The sequence below is a fragment of the Astatotilapia calliptera genome, chromosome 23, assembly GCF_964374335.1.
Source record: "Astatotilapia calliptera chromosome 23, fAstCal68.1, whole genome shotgun sequence".
Classification (NCBI taxonomy): domain Eukaryota; kingdom Metazoa; phylum Chordata; class Actinopteri; order Cichliformes; family Cichlidae; genus Astatotilapia; species Astatotilapia calliptera.
In genome coordinates, this window is record NC_137443.1 from 43,120,101 (window position 1) to 43,142,322 (window position 22,222).

At 41.6% G+C, this 22,222-nt stretch overlaps 1 protein-coding gene and 1 long non-coding RNA gene across 2 annotated transcripts in view; one reads left to right on the top strand and one right to left on the bottom strand.

Annotated features, from left to right (window-relative positions):
- Nucleotides 1–22,222, top strand: part of LOC113017716 (NACHT, LRR and PYD domains-containing protein 12-like) — a 1,242,929-nt gene that overhangs the window by 38,814 nt on the left and 1,181,893 nt on the right. The window lies entirely within an intron of this gene.
- Nucleotides 1,104–5,574, bottom strand: LOC145424344 (uncharacterized). The gene is made up of 2 exons (XR_013905394.1): nt 2,558–5,574; nt 1,104–2,169 (listed from the first exon to the last, which is right to left on the bottom strand). It is a non-coding gene; the product is annotated as an uncharacterized LOC145424344 (long non-coding RNA).

A 22,222-nucleotide genomic window follows, 5' to 3' on the forward strand; every position in this document is an offset into this window, starting at 1 on the left:
TCTCTATCTAGCTGTTTGCTCACAGCTGTAGATTACATTATAAGTGGTTGTTCACTCTTGTCAATAATTACATTTCTAAATTCTATTTGTGCAGTTACATGTAAACAAAGTCCAATATTGTATCTAAATGATTGTGTTATGGTGGGACAGTTTCCAATTTTGTTGTATTATTGCACTAGGTATGACTGTGCAAGAGTTATCTTATCTTCCTTGCTTGCACCACACTCTTTGCAGAAATGGTGCACAGCAGCACTGCATCATGTTATTGTGTTGTATAATATACCAGAACTAATACAAAGCAACATCCATGTACACTATAGGTCCATGCCAATGTGCCCAAATGGGACCTCCATAAATGGTAAGGGGCGCAAAGGCACTTTAAGACCAGTGGGCACACCGTCGGTGCACATCCGCTCGGATGCTTTTTTCTATTCATTTATTTCCCTGTTTATTTATCGATGCACAAAAGCAATTATCTCAGAGACACCATCCTCTTAACAGAGACTCAAATCAGGAACCTGCAGATTATTAGTCAGCAGCTTTAACTTCCTGTCTTTGTCTCACTAAACCTTCCACGTGGAAACTTGAGCTGCCCACTCAAGCACAGTAGGCTTTAACTGGCTCTGCTCAAGTCACTTCAGTATCTGAGAAACTGTCTCGATGCATGCCAAAGAACACTTTGACAATACGCTTGTGTTGAGTCAAATCCACCACAAGCATATTCTATGGCAGTTTAATTCCACTCCACATAAAAATAGTCACGTATTATTTCCCCCCACCACACTTCCTGCCAGTAGCTGGTGCCCCCACCCACAGTGCATTAGTGGTTCTCTGTGTTTAGTGGCTCACTCTGGGCGGCTGCTCGGTGGGGCCCGGCCCCCTGGCTCTGTTGGGCCTGTGCTGCGGGTGGGGTGCCCTCAGGTCTCGGCCCTCTGGGCCCATTTACTGCTCAGTAACATTTAATATCTATTATTTACTACTACTTACTAGCCTACTTACTGCATATTATTGGTTGTTGCTGTGGGTTCCCCACTGTGTTGGTTTTTCCTTGTGTTTTTCAGCAGATGATGAAATAGATTTTCAGTATTTTTTCTCTCTTCCTCTCCATCTATTTCTCTTCTTCTCTATTTTTCCCTCTTCTTCTGTTAACTTTCTCCCCAGCTTATCTTTTTTCTTCTTTCCTGACCCCCGTTCTGATTCTAATGACTCAAAATAAAGTAAAATCATCATCAAATATGACTATCAAGTGGACCAGTATAGCAAAAACCATAATGGTGGCAGAGGCCACAGAGCCAAGTGGCAGGATTTTCAACGTTCAAACCAGATAAAAAACAGAAATTAAATGGTGTTAAAAGCCATGAATTAAGGCAATTCATTCACAACATAATTACAAGTTTTACTGGACGTTAATATTTTTCTCTTTTTTCAGTGCAAAACAAACTAACAGTACACATGATGCTGGCAAGTTAAAATGTCAGTGTCTTTTATAGATAGCATGTCTAGCATCATAGTTTTATAGATCACGTAGTCAGGATAAAAACTCCATCTCTGATTATTATTGTACATGACTGTGACATGCAGCGGCCTCAGCATCATGATGAAGGCGACCGGAGGAGATAGTTTGGTAGACATCGATGTTTTGCTGATGAAGGCTCATGTAGCGGTCCTCTTTGTCCTAAACAACAATTTACACTGTCATTTACATTTAATTAAAGTGCAGCTTAAAACACAGACATAATGCACTGCAGCCTCGGCACAATTAAGTGTAAAACAGAACTATGGAAAACTCACAAACATCTGGCGAGTTTCAGATCCTGTTAAGTTAGTTAGACCTGATCTGTTTTCTCTGTTAGGATAAAAACATCAGAGGTCATGGGGTGAAAAATACCTCAAAAACAAGACTAGCTATGTCTACAACTAATGTGTGGTGTTTGAAAAGAACCTATGAGATACTTTGAACACCACAGTGGCTGCTGTATGCAGTAATGTGCTCAAGTGATTTCAAAGGGTCATTTCATGAGTTTAAGTGCGTCAGTAAAAGTTTTCACCTGCGAGGATTTCTCCTCAGGCTGTAACCACAGGTTATCACAGCCACACTGATGAGTGAAGCAGCAGCAGAAATGATGGGAACTGTAGCCATGAACTTCATGCCAGAAGAATCTCCATCGTCTGTTGAATGTTGCCACACACACAAAAAAACTTCATTTTGAAAACATGAAAAGTCACGAAATTTGCATTAACCTGTTATATTAAAGTGGAAAACATGTTTATCTTTTCATTACATTAGAGTTTCAATTGCATCATTCAAACATTTCACTGATGAAATAACACCAAAGTTGTGATTGGAGCAGTTTTATAATGAAATTTTAAACAAATTAGCCAGAAGAAGAGCTTAAAAACATTCCAGATGTTCATCTCCTGACTGAAACCTTTCATTAATCCGCTGCAGGCGGGAATGACGACCTCAAACCATGTATGACAGAAAAGAAAGTGTTAACGCAGTTCCAAACATCCACCTTGAATCTGCGGTGTGGGTATAAATAGAAAATGTTTTTACCTCTCACAGTCACACTGAGATGGAGAACATACAATCCACCACGAAATCCACACTCACAGGTGTAGTTCCCACTGTCTTCAGATGTTAAGTTGAGCAGGTGGAGAAACACAGTCTCATTTTCTTTGATCAGTGTGAACCTGGAGTCACAGCCATGAATAAAGCCTCGGTCGTAACGATAGAGCAGACGACGCTGTTCTCCTCGGCTCCTCTCTGTGCTGATCTCACACAGTATCATCACAGTAATATTCAGAGTTGTTTTGCTGCATATTTGAGTGGAATCGGGTTTCTTTCCAATTGTCTTCACAAGAGTCTCTATAAATTGTTCCAGTTAAAATGAAACAAAATCGGGATTATAGTTTCTATATATTTGTTGTTGTGGGAAAATCAATCACATATATTATTTCACTAACCTAACTAAAGCTTTCTTCTTAAACACCTGGCTTTACAGCTTTTCTTTTTTAATTATATATATTTACCTTCACTGCTAAAAACCACAAGCAGAAGCAGGAGAAAGCAGAGTTTCCGTGCAGTCATGCTGGTGAGGAAGTAACTGTGGCTGACAGTGTGAGGTAGACTATAGTGAAAGCAGGAAGACTTGCACCCTCCTTATTTCACCTCTTGTGTCTACACTGAAACTTTTACTATGTCTAAAATAGAAGTGCATAAAAGTGGAAGGACAGTAGAAGGTAAACCACCAACATTGTTTAAGCCAGACTGATCTCTCTGTTTATCTGGATGGACATTGTGTTCAAATTATGATGAGATGTTTGTTCAAAAACAAAACTAGTCTGATACAAAGAGTCATGTTTGCCACAGTTTATTGTGTTTGTATTGTATTAAATCTGAGAGCCTGAGTTGGAGTATTATGACTGAATGGTCTCCATTACTGGGAAACAACTATCCAGTGTGAAAAGATGGACGTTTATTATAATATATGAATATTATTATATTAGTATGTCACCTAAAGTTTTATATACTTTAAAATGTTTCATAGAGCTTTATTATCCACTCCCACAGTTCCTGTGCTTCTTGCTGAGCGTGTCTTGTTGTCGTGTTGATGGTTCACTGAGATGATAGTCTGGTAGGAATCACTCGATGGCTGCTGAAGGTTTGTATAGGGCTGATCTGGCTCATCGTCATCCTTTAGAAAAGTGAAATATTTTAGGTATTAATCAAGTTCAACCCGGTCTACCCACACACTCTATTGATCTTTAAATCTCTCCATCTGTTGCCTGGATTATTTAATGTTTCTGCTCATTTCTGTAAGAGCTTCTTCACAAAATAAAGGACACTGAAGTTGGCACTAATAGTATTATAACACTAATCTGTAATTATCTATATAAGTAACATCCTAAAACATAAATGTACATGTTTTATGTTTACTGGCAAACTTTTAACTAGCTGCTGTAGATCGTAGCAATAAATTGCTCACCAAACCGTTGGGATTTTCAGGTACAGACACTCCAGATGTTCCTGACCTTAAGCAGCCACGTTGATAAGAAAGGATGTCAGCATTAGTGTAACACTATTCACATTCAAACAGAGAAAAATCAAGTAAGAACATCTACATTTATATTATCTTCTCTCTTAATAATGATAATTATTTTTGGAAGGATAAAAAGTGTTCATTCTAGACATGATGTTTAACATACACCGAATTCTCATTTATTGAAATGTGATGTTTCCTTTTACTTTCTCTACATCTATATCATCTTTGAATTACTGCAGCAAAAATAGTCTCACCCATTACTTTTCCTCCAGTAGATAAATCCCACGATAACTCCAGTTATAAAGATGATCACAACACCGGGCAGATAAACGGAAAAAGATTTGTCTGCTGAAGTGTGGGCCTCGTTTGTGTCTAAATCATTGAAAAGATGCATTTGTCAGTAAAATCATTTACTTTCATTTCCTGGAAATCAAAACACAAATCAAACACAGTTTACGTCTACTGAAACTCTGAGTGAAGTAATGAAACCCCAGTTTTATAACCACAGAGCTTTAAATATTGTCACTGTGCTCTTTTCTTTTGTCTTCTTCTTCTTCTTTTGCATCTTTTCTGAATATTACTATGAACTGAAATTGGTCCAACTGCTTATATACATTCACTGGCCACTTTATGAGGTATACTTGTTCAGGGTGTAACACAAATATTTCAGTGTTCATTTCATTTGTCAATCACATGTCAGCTTCATCTTCCTGGTTAAATAAAGGTTAATAAAATAATAAAATGTCAGCAAATCAATGCTCAAACAGAGCAACATGGCACATGTTACTGGTCCCAGTGCTTCACAAACTGCTGATCTGCTGGGATTTTCCCACACAATCATCTCTGTTCACAGACAATGGTCTGAAAAATAGAAAATATCCAGTGAGCTGTGATTCTCTGGGTAAAAATGCTGTTTACACATCAAACCTTGAGGCAGAGTGGACCACACTGGATATCACTGCTGTCCTCTAACAACAGCAAGCTGAGGCTACAGTTTGCAAGTCTGGACAACAGAAGACTAAAAAAACGATGCCTTGCCCGATGAGTTGATTTCTAACAGTTCAGACTGCTGGTGGTGTAATGCTCTGTGGGGGATTTTCTTTGCAAACTTTGGACCCTGTAGTAACCACTGAGCATCATTTAAACACCACAGCCTGCCTGAAGGTTGTTGCTGACCACATTCATGTCTTTATGCCCAAAAAATACCCATCGTCTGATGGCTGCTTCCAGCAGGATACCACACCATGTCACGGCGCTCAAATCATGTACGGCCTGCGCAGTCACCAGATCTCAATCCAGCAGAGCACCTTTGGGATGTGGTGGAACGGAAAGTTTGCTTCAAGTAAGAGCAGCTGACGAATCTGCAGCAACTGTGTGATGATGTAATTTCAATATGTCTTGAGAATCTTTGAGGAATGTTTTTAGCGCCTTGTTGTGCCACAAAAAATGAAGACATGTTTGATGGCTGAAGGTGGTCCAACTCGGTTCAAAGATGTACCTGATAAATGAGTCAGTGAGAGTATTTAAACTGCTGTCAGTGAAAATAAGAAGAAAATAAATGAACAAATTACATGAATAAAAAACACATAAGCAGGTCAATACAATGCTAACACAGTGCTGAATAACTGTGTCAGATAAAGAAACCAAAATGCATTTACCTTCCACAGTGACACTGATATGGACAATATAAGTCCCTTCAGTGTTTGTACACTCACAGGTGAAGTTCCCACTATCAGCTGGTGTTAAACTGGTCAGCTCCAGAAAGGCAGTCTGATTTTCTTTTGTTATTGAGAACCTGGGGTCACATTCCTGAGTAACGTTCTCTCCGTGTCGATACAGCAGATGACACTCTCCTCCTGTGTCCCTCTGTCTTTTGATCTTACAGATAATCAAAACAATAGTAGTCTGACTTTCCTTGTTGCAAATCCGAGTGACATCGTGTTCTCTCCTGACTGTCTTCACAACAGTCTCTGTAAACAGGGACAGCAAAATACGGTAAATACAAGATTCAGCCTGTGTCTGAGAGGACTTTAGTTTCTATATTTTGTGAATGTTAAACCATCTTTTTAATCCCATAATAATGTGTTTAGTTTAAACTAAAAGCAAGGAGGTTATAAATTTAAAAATATTAATAATGCATAATGAAAATAGTTTCCTTGTATTACCTTCAGCATCATGGGACACAGCTAGTGGTAACAGCAAAATCAAGCAAAGTTTTGATACGTCCATGCTTGTTAACATGTCTGTAAGCCACCGACAGTGAAGAGGAAGATGTGCGGAAAGAAACAAGCTGAAGCTTTCCTGGCTAAGCAGACGTCAGACTGTTGCCCTTCACGGGGCAAGTGTGAAATGATGTAAAAAGGAAGTGTACTGACAGGACTTTCATATTAAAAGGCTGTAAAGTTGAAACACTGTGCGAGCTCCCACACAAAAAGAAAACAGGCTAATTTTTCTTTATCACAGAGGAATTATTACACTGCTAACTGTCATGTTCGCTGAAGCTGAAGGATGGATAATATTGTAAAAGTAACAACAAAACTACCATTTATCATAACATTATAAGCATTTTAAACTAAAATAGCGTGTTACGTCATCAAACCGCTTCATCCAATCACTCAGATACTTACAAAGTTTTGACTGCATTACCTTTAAAATTTGTACGAAGATGAGCATAAAATGAATAAAACTGACATGCTTGCATTTGTTGTGTAGTGCAACAGGTGTATGTGGCTGAGGGATTCCCATGATGCAATGCGTATTTCTTCTTCAGTCACCTTTCCTACTCACTGTGTGTTAATGCAGCTCTCTGCATTGAATCATACCTGTTATTAACCTCTGTCTCTCTTCCACAGCGTGTCTTTATCCTGTCTTCCTTCTCTCATCCCAACCAGTCGCAGCAGATGGCCCCGCCCCTCCCTGAGCCTGGTTCTGCTGGAGGTTTCTTCCTGTTAAAAGGGAGTTTTTCCTTCCCACTGTCTCCACACTGCTCACTCATAGGGAGTCATATGATTGTTGGGCTTTTTCTCTGTATGTATTATTGTAGGGTCTGCCTTATAATATAAAGCGCCTTGAGGCGACTTTATATTGTTGTGATTTGTCGCTGTGCAAATAAAATTGAATTGAAAATTGAATTGTGAAGGCCACACCAGAAGCCACACAATTGGGAAGTCAGTAACGTCAGACACCAGCATCTTTATTTTAATTTTAATGCACATTTCCACAAACATAAATAACAACACATGTCCCATAAACTATTTCTGGTTAATGTTTTACTGGTGCTGGAGGTCTGTTGGACTGCTGAGGGTAACTGGAGAGAAAATGATGTGTTGTTTTCATTGGACGTTAAGGTGTCTGGGAAGGGATCTCAGACCATTTACATCCTGGGCCATCTGACCTCAGGAAATCACATGATAAGGTGGGGCCAGGTTTCACAATGAGCTCACCCGAAACCCTGGCTGATTAGGACCCACACCCGCTTTCACACCTTGGCTCATGTGATTAGGTAGAGGATCATCAGGGGTCCTTTGTCCCTCTTTGGGGGGAAACTCCCACTGGTTTTAAGTCTGGGACTCCCCACCATTGACCCTTAGAACTGAAGAAGCTTCTCGGATGAGAGGTGAAACGTCTTCAAGCAACTCAAGAAGTCCAGACGCTTTTCTTTCCAAGCTCCTTAGACTACGATGACCTGGATGACTGAGAACCTTCACAGACTTAAGTATTAAATTAATAGTTGGTTTTCATTCTTTGTTTTTAGATTTTTTTTTTCTATTCGTATCCTCTCGTGTATTTAACTGGCCAGTTCAGTCCAATTTACTTTGGGAAATATTTAATCTGAGGTAGGGATGCACCGATACCGGTATCTGGTATCGGCCTCGATACCACATTTTCTAAAGTACTCGTGAAAAGTTCCCCGATACCGAGGACTGATACCACGGTCTGAGACCTGTCTATGTTTGAGCGGCATGTAAGGGGTTAATCACAGGCGCCGAGTGCCCGCCCCACAGGCCCCGGCTGCATCTCAGAGCTGGGAGAAGGCGAGGCGAGACAAGTCAGCCGTGTGGAACTATTTCAAAGTGAACGAAGACACGAAAACAAAGGCGGACTGCAAATTATGCTCATCGAAATTGTCCAGAGGAGGCTCTAAAGGTAGCGCATTTAACACAAGTAATTTAATCAAGCACCTAAAATCCCAACACGACAACGAGTACAAAGAGTTTGCCCACGCTTATTTACCCACGCTTATTAGCACAGAGGAGCATAGCTGATGCTAAAGCAGTGGGACGGAAAATAGTTGGGCATTTTAAACATTCTGACTTAGCCTACTCCCGCCTCGAGGACATTCAGGGACAGCTCAACCAGCCAATAAAGAGACTGCAGCAGGACGTACAGACACGCTGGAACAGCACGTATTACATGACATCAGTCCTATTTTTCCACATATTAATACATTTATGAATTTTGTGCAGGTATAAAGATCGCTTCTTCTCCAACAACACTGCTCCAGAGGCCAAGCTGCACCTGAAGCAGGAGCTTCTAGAGGTGAGGCAGAGGGGAGTCGGGCAGAAGCTGCAGAACCTCCTGCTAAACTGTTCCTCAAGGCCCAGGCTGCCGCTGGCAGCAGGTGCTGCCATTGAGCTCGACACATACCTCGGAGAGGCCCCAAGCCCTCGTGAAGACAGTCCTCTGAAGTACTGGGGTGTCAACAAAATCAGGTTCCCCACTTTGGCTAAAATAGCCTGTAAATAGCTCTCAGCCCCATGTAGCAGTGTGGACAGTGAAAGGCTTTTTAGCTCAGTGTCACACATTATAGATGAAAACAGAAACAGTCTGACTGCTGATGATGCAGAAAAGCTACTTTTCTTAAAAAACCCTGCCACTCACTGTTTCTCTCCATTTAGTGAGTCATCTTAGACTTGATGTTAATACCTACCTCAGCTGCACTGACTGCCACAGTTCTATGTCAGTGGATGTTGTTAGTTTATTCACATATTGTGCACTAAATGGCAAAGATGTTTATTAATGCCCCTTGTGTTGTCCAAAGCGGCAGAGTTTAAAATAAACTGAAAAATACTTGAGTTGCACTGTCACTGTTTACATTTTTTTTATAATTATTTATTCTGTAATATGTTGCATACAACATGCTTTCATTTTAAATAAATGTTCTTAATTCCAAACCAGTCCCTTGTTTGTTTGTTGTTAAATTATAGGACTAAAGCTGTTACCTGTAAATTTAAATCATGTTTTTATTAAGTACTCGGTATCGGCGAGTACTGAAATGCAAGTACTCGTACTCGTTTCCAAAAAAGTGGTATCGGTGCATCCCTAATCTGAGGTAAACATTTTGCTTTTCATTTGACCCCTGACCTGTCTGCTGTAATGCAGGAGGCAGGTTTATGAGCTATACTGCAGCCAGACACCACAGGAAGCCTTCCTCCATGTTTTCTTTACAGTAATTGATTCAGCCAGTTTAAGTCTCCTTTGTTTTTGTGCATTAGATCACTGTGTGGGTTGTGTTGAGTGCTTATGTATTTGTAAGTAGCCATTATGACTTGACTAGTGGTGTTTATCTCTTTTAAGGGTCTAGTATCATCAGTTAATTAGTTTTTACACTTTGCAGGCACTTTGCTGTAAATACAACAACACTGCTGAAAACTCTAATTTAAATAATTACTACTGATGCACCTATCAAATAAACTAACATTTGCACAGGTGTTGAAATGCTGGACTCTTCCTCTCCTAAATCTGTGGCAGAGAAAAAATGTTGCAGGAGTGTTTTTTTGTTGTTGTTTTTTTACATGATATGTAAGAAAAATAAGAAAAAGAAAGAAACCCTGTGATTTTAATGTGAATGCATTACTGACATCTTATCCAAACACACATTGTGCACACTACTTTAATCAGAATCAGAATCAGAATACTTTATTGATCCCTGGGGGAAATTATTTTTTGTTACAGTGCTCCATTTTAAACCAACATTAAGACAAGACAGACAATACGCTAACTAAGAATAGTACAATATATACATATATATACATACATACATACATAAGTCACTTATAAATAAATATTTGGAAAAGAAACATGTGTAGTTGTAGCAGCAAACAGTGTGTTAAGTGGATGCGTTGTACAGGGAGATGGCCACAGGCAGGAATGATTTCCTATGTTGTTCAGTGGTGCTTTTCGGTAATCTCAGTCTCTCACTGAACGAGCTCCTGTGACTGACCAGCATGTCATGGAGTGGGTGGGAGGTGTTATCCAACATTGTCTTTATCTTGGACAGCATCCGCCTCTCCGACACCACCTTGAGGGAGTCCAGCTCCATCCCCACAACATTGCTGGCCTTACGGATCAGTTTATTAAGTCTGTTGGCATCTGCTACCCTCAGCCTGCTCCCCCAGCATGCAACAGCATAGAGGATCGCACTGGCCACCACAGACTCATAGAAAATCCTCAGCATTTTCTGGCAGATGTTGAAGGACCTCAGTCGCCTCAAAAAATAGAGACGACTCTGGCCCTTCCTGTAAAGTGCTGTGGTGTTTTTAGCCCAGTCCAGTTTATTGTCAATGTGTACTCCAAGGTATTTATAGTCCTCCACAATGTCAACACTGACCCCCTGGATTGAAACAGGGGTCAAGTGTTTCCTGGTCTTCCTGAAGTCCACGATCAGTTCCTTGGTCTTTGCCACGTTGAGCTGCAGATGATTCTGCTCACACCACGTGACAAAGGAGTCGACCACAGCCCGGTACTCTGTCTCATCATCCCTGCTGATGCAACCAACCACCGCAGAGTCATCAGAAAACTTCTGAAGATGGCAGGTCTCTGTGCAGTGGCTGAAGTCTGTGGTGTAGAGGGTGAAGAGGAAGGGGGAGAGGACAGTCCCCTGTGGTGCCCCTGTGTTGCTAATCACCTTGTCAGACACACACTGTGGGAGACGTACATATTGTGGTCTTCCTGTCAGGTAATCAACAATCCAGGACACCAGAGAAGCATCCACCTGCATTGCTGCTAACTTATCGCCCAGGAGGGTCGGCCTGATGGTGTTGAAAGCACTGGAAAAGTCAAAAAACATGACCCTCACAGTGCTCGCCGGCTGGTCCAGATGGGTGTAGACACGATTGAGCAGGTAGATGATGGCGTCCTCTGTTCCGAGACGAGGCTGATAAGCGAACTGAAGGGGATCCAGATGTGGTCTTACTATGGGTCGCAGCTGGTCCAGGATGAGCCTTTCCAGGGTCTTCATGATGTGGGAGGTCAGTGCCACGGGCCTGTAATCCTGGGGGCCACTGGGACGAGGCGTCTTTGGTACAGGGACGAGGCATGATGTCTTCCACATCACCGGGACCCTCTGCAGACTCAGACTCAGCATAAACAGTTTATGAAAGACTCCACACAGCTGGGGGGCACAGGCCTTGAGGACAAGGGGACTCACTCCGTCTGGTCCAGCAGACTTGCCTGAGTGAAGTCTCCTCATTTGCATCTCAACCTGGTATTGAGTGAAGGTGATGGGTGGGGGAGGGGTGTCAGGAATCTCACAGGAGGCAACATGTGAAGAGAGAGGCTGGCACAGTGGTGTGGCTCTGGATTCCAGGCTGACTGCAGGTGAGGTTGTGGGGGTGGGAGCAGACACTGTGGTGTCGAATCTATTGAAAAACAGATTCAACTCGTCGGCTCTATTCTCACCTCCCTCAGCTCCCCTGCTGTTGGTTGGCCTGAATCCAGTGATGGTCTTCATGCCCCTCCACACCTCTCTCATGCTGTTCTGCTGGAGTTTCCACTCCAGCTTCCTCCTGTAATTGTCCTTAGCCTCTCTGATCTTGTCCTTTAGTAACACCTGGACCTTCCTCACCTCCTCTTTGTTGCCCCCTCTGAAAGCCCTCTTCTTCTACTTTATCCCCTATTACAACTGCAGCTTTTATTAGTGCATGTTCACGGGACTTCTGATTCTATAGGGTCTTAACAAAAGTCTCTGCAATCAATTGATTACAATCAAGTGATTCAATTGAAACATGGAAATCAGCATTTCACCATTTTATACTATACATACATGTTTTGCTTTCAAGACTGGACAGGAGTGGCATGTGGGCAGCATTGTAGAGTGTGTTGACAGGAGGAAAACTTACACGCTCAGTAAATCACCCCCGTCACTACCTAAACCTCAAAGTCTGTAAACAGGAAGTGCATCTGCATGAAAGCTTCTGTTTTATATGCAGACAGATGACCTTTTGATGTAAAACCTTTCTCTGTATCTAGAGAAACACTTTAACTATATATTCAACTATATAGTTTAACATTTGGTCCGTAACTATCATTTAAAAACAATAAAAAGGTTTAAAAGAATATACATAGGCGGCTATAAAGACTGCAGGTCAAACATCGTGCAGATACAGAAGGACCTCCTGGGGTCCAAAATGTCGCACTATTACAGAGCAATGCTTGCAATAGTCTTGCATGGTTAGCCAGTTAGACAGATGCAAATGTTAAAGTGCTAAAACAGACATGTAAATAAAATACAACATCATGTTAGCAGCTTATTGGTATTAATGTCTCTTAAAGCTCTCCATGACCTAGCTGCATCTTAACTCTCTGAGCTGCCACAGTCTTATAAACCCACCCGCTGTCTCAGGTCAGCTGATCAGCTGTTCCTGAATGTTCCCAGGACTGAGCGTAAACTTAGAGGACATCGTGCTTTTGCTGCAGCATCTCTGAAACTGTGACACGATCTGCCTTTAGAGATTAGACAGGCTTCTTCTCTGCCTGTTCTTAAATCACTCCTGAAAACTCATCTCTTCACCCTGACCTTTGACACCTTGTAAGATGTTGGTTTTTAGTTTGAGTTTTTTAGTTTATTTTTGCTGTTTTATCTTGTTTTGAAATATAGGGCTGTTTACATTTTTTATGTATTATGTGTTTTATTTTTTTACTGTTATGTTTTATTCTATTGTTCTTAACTCATTTACTGTACAGCACTTTGGTTTTGTCCTGGGTTTTTTAAAGTGCTTTCTCAATAAAGATGGATTGGACTGGAAGATAAACACTTTAGTTTGCAGTACTGTGGTGAGTTCACAGTAAAGCACTGTGTTGGACTGGCGCACAGTGACTGTGGCGTTCATGGTCAGTGTTAGGTTACCTCAAGTACAGTGGATTCATTTGCATTTAAGCTGATGATGCTTCGATTAAGTCATCAAATTTCACCTTTATATCAGCTCTATAAGCCAATTCTCAGGATACTGTTAGTGTAGGAAATGGAAAGACAACCAAGATATCTGTGAAACGTCTGCTTACATCTTGAATTCAGCTCCGGCGTATGTGGTAAGTTGTTAATGAGTGACTTTAATTTATTATTTGTTCACATGTGGCTATACACTCTACTGAGAATAAGCATACTGTCATGATATGAGTGGATCTTCAAAATAGACATCGAAATAGGTCATGGAGAAAATAAGTATAAAAAGTAAAGATCTTATTAGGAATAATACTGTTTGGATAATTATAACCATCATAATCAACCAAATCATCTCAACGTGTATTTGCTCAAAAATGTATTTATTACCACAAACATGTATTTAATTATCAACAAAAGGAAAATCAACAGTTTCTAGAACTCCAACAGGGGCAGGACTTGGAGGTACTGGGATTTCAGGAGGCAGCAGAATGGTACACTGGTCAGTGTCATTATTATTGACCTGTGATGGTGGATGGCCTTGGAGGGAGCTGAGAGGTAACTCAGACCTCTTGTCTTCAGGACACGTAAAGCAAACATACTCCTTCTCAGCAGCTGGAGACTTAGAGACATCCCAACTCATCAGCCTCATGCGTTTGGGCATCAAATGTTCCTCTTCATCATTAACAGAAAAAGCAGTAGAATACCTGCGCTTTCTGCAGAGACCTACCTCTGCAGTGGGTGGAGGTCTCGGAGGCAGAGGAACATCGCTAGGACACATGAAAAACGTCACGTCATCATCCAGGGATGAACGATCGTTTTTCAAATCTGGATTAATGATCTTGTCTGTGTCCTTTGCATGGAAGCTGGCATCAGCAGGTGGAGGATTTGAAGAAACTGGTACATCAGAACTCATCAGCCTCATGCGTTTGGGCATCAAATGTTCCTCTTCATCATTAACAGAAAAAGCAGTAGAATATCTGCGCTTTCTGCAGAGACCTACCTCTGCAGTGGGTGGAGGTCTCGGAGGCAGAGGAACATCAGTAGGACACATGAAAAACATCACTTCATCATCCAGGGATGAACGATCGTTTTTCAAATCTGGATGCATGATCTTGTCTGTGTCCTTCGACTGAAAGCTGGCATCAGCAGGTGGTGGACTTAGGAGCTCACATGCAGGTGCGCTGATAGGTCGGAACATGAAAGCGGGAACTTCATTGTCCAGAGCACAACGGTCTGCACTGGATGAGCGTGGGAGCTTCTCCTTTGCCTGTGGAGGAGGCAGACTTTGACTTTGTGTTGCAGAGGAACATTCAAGTCATCTGACGTTTTGCTCTGTTACATATTATTATTGTTGTTGTTGGATTTTTCTTTAAAAATTCACACGATTTAATGTTTAGAAACAGACACAGTGAAGGGTAACTTACCACAGCTCGAGCCATTTTAGGCGTCTGTCAAGGCAAAGACGCAGGATTTGGTTTCTCTGTGTAAGATTACAGGACAGTTGTCAGTTTCATTTTCAAGTCAGTTGGATAAATTCATATCAAACTTCTCAAACTGTATCATTAAAGCATTGTTTAGGTGGACAAATATGAAAGATATGAAGAAAAAAACAGTAACAGCTGGCAATCAAGGGAAAACAACCTTATGAAAAAGGTCTTAATCATTATTGTTTTAAAGTAAATCTTTCAGTCCTTACTTCAGTGATTGTTTGAAGTCTCTGTGCTTGTTGTCAGTCGCAGATTTGTGTAAAATATTTGCAGTTTGTGAATAAAGTTTGCAGGAGCTCCAAAGTTTGTCTGTTCAATACCAAAGTAATGAGGAGACTGAGTGCAGGTTTGGAATCCTCAGTGACAGAAGAATGCAGCAATGTTTGAATTTGAATTTGTTATTGTTTTATTAACAACAACTACCAGGATCATACCATAGCAACACAGTGATGCCCAATCAAATGTCAGGTACAAGGGATAGCCCACATACACATCCAACAGCACAGTAAAGCAATGGGCACCAATGCCACCAGTCAGGCCTTAAAAATACCTGAGTTATATAACAGCACACTGACAGTGTCTCATCCAAAAATATAAAATGTATAAATACAGTTAATATCATTTTTATTTAAATTTTATTTAATTCTCTTCATATAGTGCCAAACAGATGTCTCAAGTCGTCACTGTTACAACATAGATAAACATGAACATGAAATCCATTATTTAATTCTCTTCCATTCACTCCAGTTCAATTCAATAGCTATATAGATGGATAGACAGATACTGTATTATATACTATATTGATTCCAAATGGAGAATTAATGTGTTATATCACCAGGATAATGAATTCAAGTAGTACAATCTCCAATAAACAGACAACACAGTTCAAGTTCAAAGTGCAATATGTGCAGGATCCAGGCTTTATATTGTAAGATGCAAAATGTTTATATATACATAATATTGTTGAAAAAATAAAGAAAGTTAAAAATCAAAATAAGTTTATTGTCACTGTGGCTGATGTGATTGCAATATGAACCCAAAAGCAGACAAGGGAGAGATGGAACTGAATCTTAACAAAAAAACAAACCATTTATTAGGTTGAAAAACACGAACACAAAACAAGGCCCAGCAAACAGGGGCGGAAACTAAAACTAAAACCTATCCTGGGAATAACTCGGTATGACTATGACAACTATGACAAGAAAAACATGAATCCGAGGAGGTGCATGCGAGAAACTCTGATGAAAAAACATGAACATGAACATGGACCTAAACAGAATCAGGAGATAACCTGAAACCCGGAATAACGTGAACGGAGGAAAACGCACCAACACTGCCCAGAGGAAGACAGCGGACTTAAATACACAGAAGAGAAAGGAGGGAAGTGGAAACACAGCTGACACAAATGAACCTGACACCACAGGGGAAGCAACATGAAACACACTGAACATGGAAACACAACCCTTTCATAATAAAAGACGAAACAAGGAGAGACGTGGACGTGTGATGGGCTGAGTTGCCAAATGGCTGGTAGGCTTTTAGCTAGGCTTTAGCTTCAGCCAAGTGGAAGCTAAATTGGCTAGTCATTCATATGTAAATTAGGTTGTTACCTGAGAATTCTGGAGGGGAGTGGGGGTGTGTGAATGATTGCTGATTTCTAACTGCCAACTGCCTCTTTGTTTGCCTGGGGGGGAGCTGCTAAAAGCGGTGAACTTCCTTTTGTGTTCGTCTTGATGCATTCTCAATCATCCAGGAAATTAAATCTCCAAAAGTCACCAACTTGGAGTGGTTAGTTTCCTGAGCCACAAGGAAACTTGTGTTTCAGTTTGCCATCTTAGGGAGAAGGAGGATCATCACAGTTTTGGTGGTTGTATGAACTTAGAATGCATAAACTAATAATTTGTTTTAATTAAAAAACTTTCCCTCTGTCATTTCCTGAGTGTTTCAAAATAAAAGTCCTCTCTTTCATGTTTTGAATGTGAGGCTGTTCCTGTGATGCCTTCAAATCTGTTTCAGTCTGCAGATTTTTACATTTCAGACCCAAAGTGACTCAAACATTTACTTAAAAGAGATTTTTGTTCGTCTGGGTTTTCCTGCTCAGCAGCTCTAAACAGGCAAAAGCAGAAACACACAAACAGAAAGAAACAGGAAAATATGTGTTTCTGTGAACAATGCAGCAGCAAAATGAAAGACCAGGATTTATTTTTAATGATTGACCAGTGTTGGGTAAGTTACTTTAAATTAGTAACTTAGTTACATTACTAGTTACTTCTATCAAAAGTAACTCAGTTACTTCAAGTTACTCGTTACTTTCAAAGTAACTAGTTACTAGGGAAAGTAACTTTGGTTTTACTCAGAATTCTCTTGTTAATGTGTTGCTTCCATAACTTTGCCAGTCTTCTAGCTTGCTTACCTGCCACAGTGCACTGTGCCACCTACCAATAGAAAGGAAAAGATAATGTGCATATTTCCACGAGAGAAATCCCACGCCTGGACCGCCGTTGACCGCCACCATGATTCTAGCCTACGTCACAGCATCATGTGCGCCTTTTACATCCAACACAAAAACTGCAGTCATGGTGCTTTCGATTGTACTCAGAACTCGGAAATTCTGCCTTCTGAATAGGAAGATGTAGGTAACACCAGACTGCAGATGAGCTGCATACAGGGCTGGACTGGGACAAAAAAATCAGCCTGGGCATTGTGACTAGAGACCGGCCCACCATTATAGCAAAAATCCTAAAGCCTTTGAATGAAAACAAACGCTGCTGTGACAGTGATGCTCACTGTCTTGATGGTGTATATGCATCAATCTATCAATCGATTGTTGTAAGATTCAGATAATTATTTTTTAAAAGCGAAACATTTTAAACGAGAATAAGAAAGAAAAGTATTTCCTTGTGCCCCCCTCTCCCTGTTAATGCCCTACCTGGCCCCCCTGGCAAAACTTTGCTAGACCCGCCCCTGCACAGTTACCAGCTGTCAGCTACCTAAAAAAGGATCCTGGTGTTATTTGTCTCTCAGAAACAGTTCATAACTTCCCTTCAACTCATTCATGTCACCTAAAAGGTAAACCTGTTTCTCCATCACTGTTCAGCTCTGATGATTCAGTAAGGACATCTCCTGGTTTCATCTTCATGTTTCCCTCTCACCACATAACCAAACCGACATCATGACCAGCAGCTTTTTTGCAGCTGTGGCTCCAGCAAACATCAGCTGATACTAGAAATTAATATGAAATAAATTCTAACAACAGCTGATCAAGCTTAAACGTGCTGCTGTTGTTTAACGTGAACTCCGCTGGTTTCCTCTTTCTGATGCAAAGTGGGCGATAAACAAACAAGAGAGACGATCAGCTGATCATTGATCAGTTTTCATGATTGAAGTAGAAACAGGAGAGGGAGGGGGGAGAATGAAAGAAGAAGAGGCAGCTGTGCAGCAAAGACACAGAATAACTCCAGCTTTGTGCCTTTTTCATTGTAGCTGAATTACGGGACTAACTGTTCCTTTTCCCTCAATAAGAAATGCGTAATATTTTCTCTGAATACCAGATGAGACGGTTGGCAATTCTAATAACTTATGAACAAAATAAAGTTCAACATCATTAACTTCATAGCACCCACCCAGCTGTATAGAAACTCTGTCATGCTAGCTAGCACGCAGTACGGAAAAAGTCAGAATAACAAAAATAAACTCCACCTAAACTTGGTTTATATCTGACCCAGAGAGACTGCAGGTCATAACTTCTTACCTGAAGTTCAGTTCACACTTGGACCGGCGGCCGCCTCGGGTCTCTTTTCCTTCTGCGTCCCCCTTTCCCTCCTCCACCTGCTGGCTTCCACCACTTGCTAATGTTACTGAATCTGTGGAAGCTCCGCGATAGCCACCACACGAAGTAACGAATAACGAGCCTATCTAAATCCCAGTAACGACTAACGCGTTCCTGATTTTAGCATAATAACTAGTTACCGTGCTCGTTACCACAATAATAACGTAGTTACTGTAACACGTTACTTAATAACGCGTTAGTCCCAACACTGTGATTGACAAAAACATTAAATGATCATGTTTATTTTCACATAAATGTTCCATCGGTCCTTCTTTTAGAATAAGTTTAGAAATGAAAAATACTAATAACACACCAGGAAAAAGCCAACAGCACGAGTCCTGAAAGGCTTAAAGAGAAAATAAACGCACAAAGAATGAAACAAAAAGGCACAAAACCTCAAAACAAGAGTGAATTAAATCTGAGCGACACACAAAGATGCTAAAAGCCCCAAACATGAACCTGTGAGGTCATTAATACCTATGTGTGTGCATGTTTACATGTCTTTGTGGGGACCAAAATGCCCGTCCCCACAAGTTTGAAGACATTTTTGAGACTCAGAATGTGGTTTTAGTGTCAGGGACAGTCAGGTCAGGGTTAGGCATTCAGTCTTAATGGTTAGAGTAAAAGGCTGAGGAGAGCATGATGTCAAATAGATGTCCCCACAAGGATATGAAAACACAACCGTGTGTGTGTGTTACTGTGAATTTGTGAGACAAGTGAAGATTTCAGAATCAGTGAGAAATGTTTCACTTCCTGTTGGTGAAGAAGAGCAGACTCCTCTTCAGCCACAGAAATGAAGAAGCTTTTATTTTGTCAGCCTGACAAACACGAGCTCAGCCACGAGCAGAGGCGACCCTGCAGAGGTGAAGGTCACAGTCAGAATCAGCGCCAGAGAACCGCACAAGGACGGCCTCATTGGTCACGGCTGAGTTCATTATGTGATGGTAACAAGCTGATTATTACAGAACAGGAAACACACGTCTGCTCATCAAACACCAGCTGCTGCTGCTTTTATCAGTCTGACAACAAAACCTCACAAGAAAGAAGTTTTTGTGAGTTTGCAGCGTTCCTCTAAACTGAAAACTAAAACAGACTGAAAATGGGAACATGCACCCACACTCGAGAGTCAGGCAGCTTAAATGTGTTTGTCTTCATCTGTAGTTACGTTTCATTGGCTGGAAATGTGCTAACTGGAATCCTTCATGAGTCCAGATGAACAAAAACAAGTGTTTACTGCTCCACGCTGCACGAATCTGAATCAAAATCACTCAGACGCGCCCACGTAGGCATTCCACTAAAACCATGTGACCACCTTCACCTTTAAACCTGTCGTGAATATAATTTTAGACTCTTCACTTTATCTTGAAAGAACAGATTTGCAGGAAGTGCGGCTGCTGCAGAAACTCTTCACTTTTCACTGGCTTTAATCTTGAAGGTTTCTCCAGATGTGGAACTTTCATGCTAAACATTCAACATCTGACGACCGTCTCCGTGTAAAACACTGACAAACTCAAACTTTATACGGTAACTGACAGATTTATTCCTCCATTTTCAGGCATTTCACAATGAACTTGGATTAGTTTGATGATTTTATTCATGTTGGTGAATAAAACCAGCCAAGAGGCTGATTCCTGCAGAGGAGGAGGCAGAGTGGAGGAATCTGCAGGTTCTGTCTCTAACACACAACCAGAGCTTCAATCATAACGAGCACATAATAAAACCATGATCCCCCCTGATCGACTCTTTTAGCCTGTTTCCTCTGGATCGAACAGGATCTAACAAACCCCAGCTTCTGCTGGGACACTGGTCATCATGGGAGGAAAAAGATGGCTGCCGTGTTGCTGTTTCCTTTCTTACACCAGGGTTATACTTCCTGTATCTGTGGGTCTGAGTTTTTAATCAGAGGATGAACTTAAAGCTTTCAGTCTGCTCTACAACCCACCACCTATCCACACGTCTTCTAAGTGGACTGGAAATCAGTAAAACTTCTACCAGACTTTAGTAAATATTGCATTAAAATGAGCAGACAGATTTTAATCTCAGCATCGTGCACACAGATTTTTCAGGACACTGGAAGAGTTCCTGCCGTGGATTTAGATGTTAGTGTTGTGTGGATGATCCCATTCTGTGATCTTTGTGTTACTAACACTGATGACACCACCGTTATTGGACTCATCTCGGACGGGGATGAGTCTGCCTACAGGAGGGAGGTTGAACGTCTGGTGTCCTGGTGCAGCCACAACAACCTGGTGCTGAATGCCCAGAAGACAGTGGAGATTATTGTGGACTTCAGGACGCACACAGCTCCACTCCCCCCCATCATCCTGTCTGACACCCCCATCACCTCTGTGGACTCATTCCGCTTCCTGGGTACCACCATCACCCAGGACCTGAAGTGGGAGCCCACCATCACCTCCGTCATTAAGAAAGCCCAGCAGAGGATGTACTTCCTGAGGCAGCTGAAGAAATTCAACCTGCCAACACGGACGATGATGCAATTCTACACTGCAATCATCGAGTCCATCCTCACCTCCTCCATCACTGTGTGGTACGCTGGAGCCACTATCAGGGACAAACAGAGACTGCAGCGTGTTGTGCGCTCTTCTGAGAAGGTGATTGGCTGCAGACTCCCATCTCTGCAGGACCTGTACACCTCCAGGACACTGGGGCGTGCAGCTCGGATCTCAGCTGACCCTTCTCACCCTGGACACAGTCTGTTTAACCTGCTCCCCTCAGGCAGGAGGCTCCGGTCCATTCGCACCAGAACCTCTCGCCATAAGAACAGTTTCTTCCCCTCTGCTGTCGGATGAACAATAACCGTATGACTGTTCCCACCACTAACACCCTACGCTGTGTTCACTGCATCATTCCATGTTTGGCACTGATCACCACCTGCACTCATGTATATATCATGTATATATCTATCTACTTAGCACTTTTAATTCTTATTCTTATTTTTATTTTCGTGTCTATTTAAGCGTAATTTATGACAGTATGTTTGCACTGAAGCACCGCAGCAATTTCCTAATGTTGTAAACCTGCTCAACATTTGGCAATAAAACCCTTTCTGATTCTGATTCTGATGCTTTTACACTTTAGGACCCTCGAGACCTCTGCTGCTCAGCCGTCCTGATCGCTGCCTCCACTTTAACCAGAGGCTGTAACCTCTGATCATTTCACCTGCACCGGCAGTAAAACTCTTCTCCAGAACCAAACGTGCCATAAACCCATCACAGCTTCATCATCAGCTCAGTCTCAGCAACATGCAGACGACCGAGCAGCAGAAACTCTGCAGGGAACGTCTGAAGTCTGTTCTTCAGTTTTCCCAGCTCACTGTTTATTGAACATGAGACAGAAAAATAACTTCACCTTTAATGTGAAACTTTTATCGCCTGTGACATGTTTGCAGGAAGTTTACATGCTGTGATTTAGTGTCACAGCCATAAATATCACACAAGGTAAAAACTACAAGTCCCAGCATCCTCTGTGTTTAGGGAGGAGCAGTGAAAGTGAAAGTGTTGATCCTCCGTTCAGAGCAGCAGGAGGAGGAAGGTGGAGCTGATGCAGGTGAGTGTTAACATGAATATGTTTCTTCTTATGACATAAAATAATTCCACGCTGTTCGTGTCTGTGGGTGAAACGTCAGGCCGGTCGGCTTCTCTGAGCGCTGGTTTCCTGTAAGTAGAGAGGAAGTGAG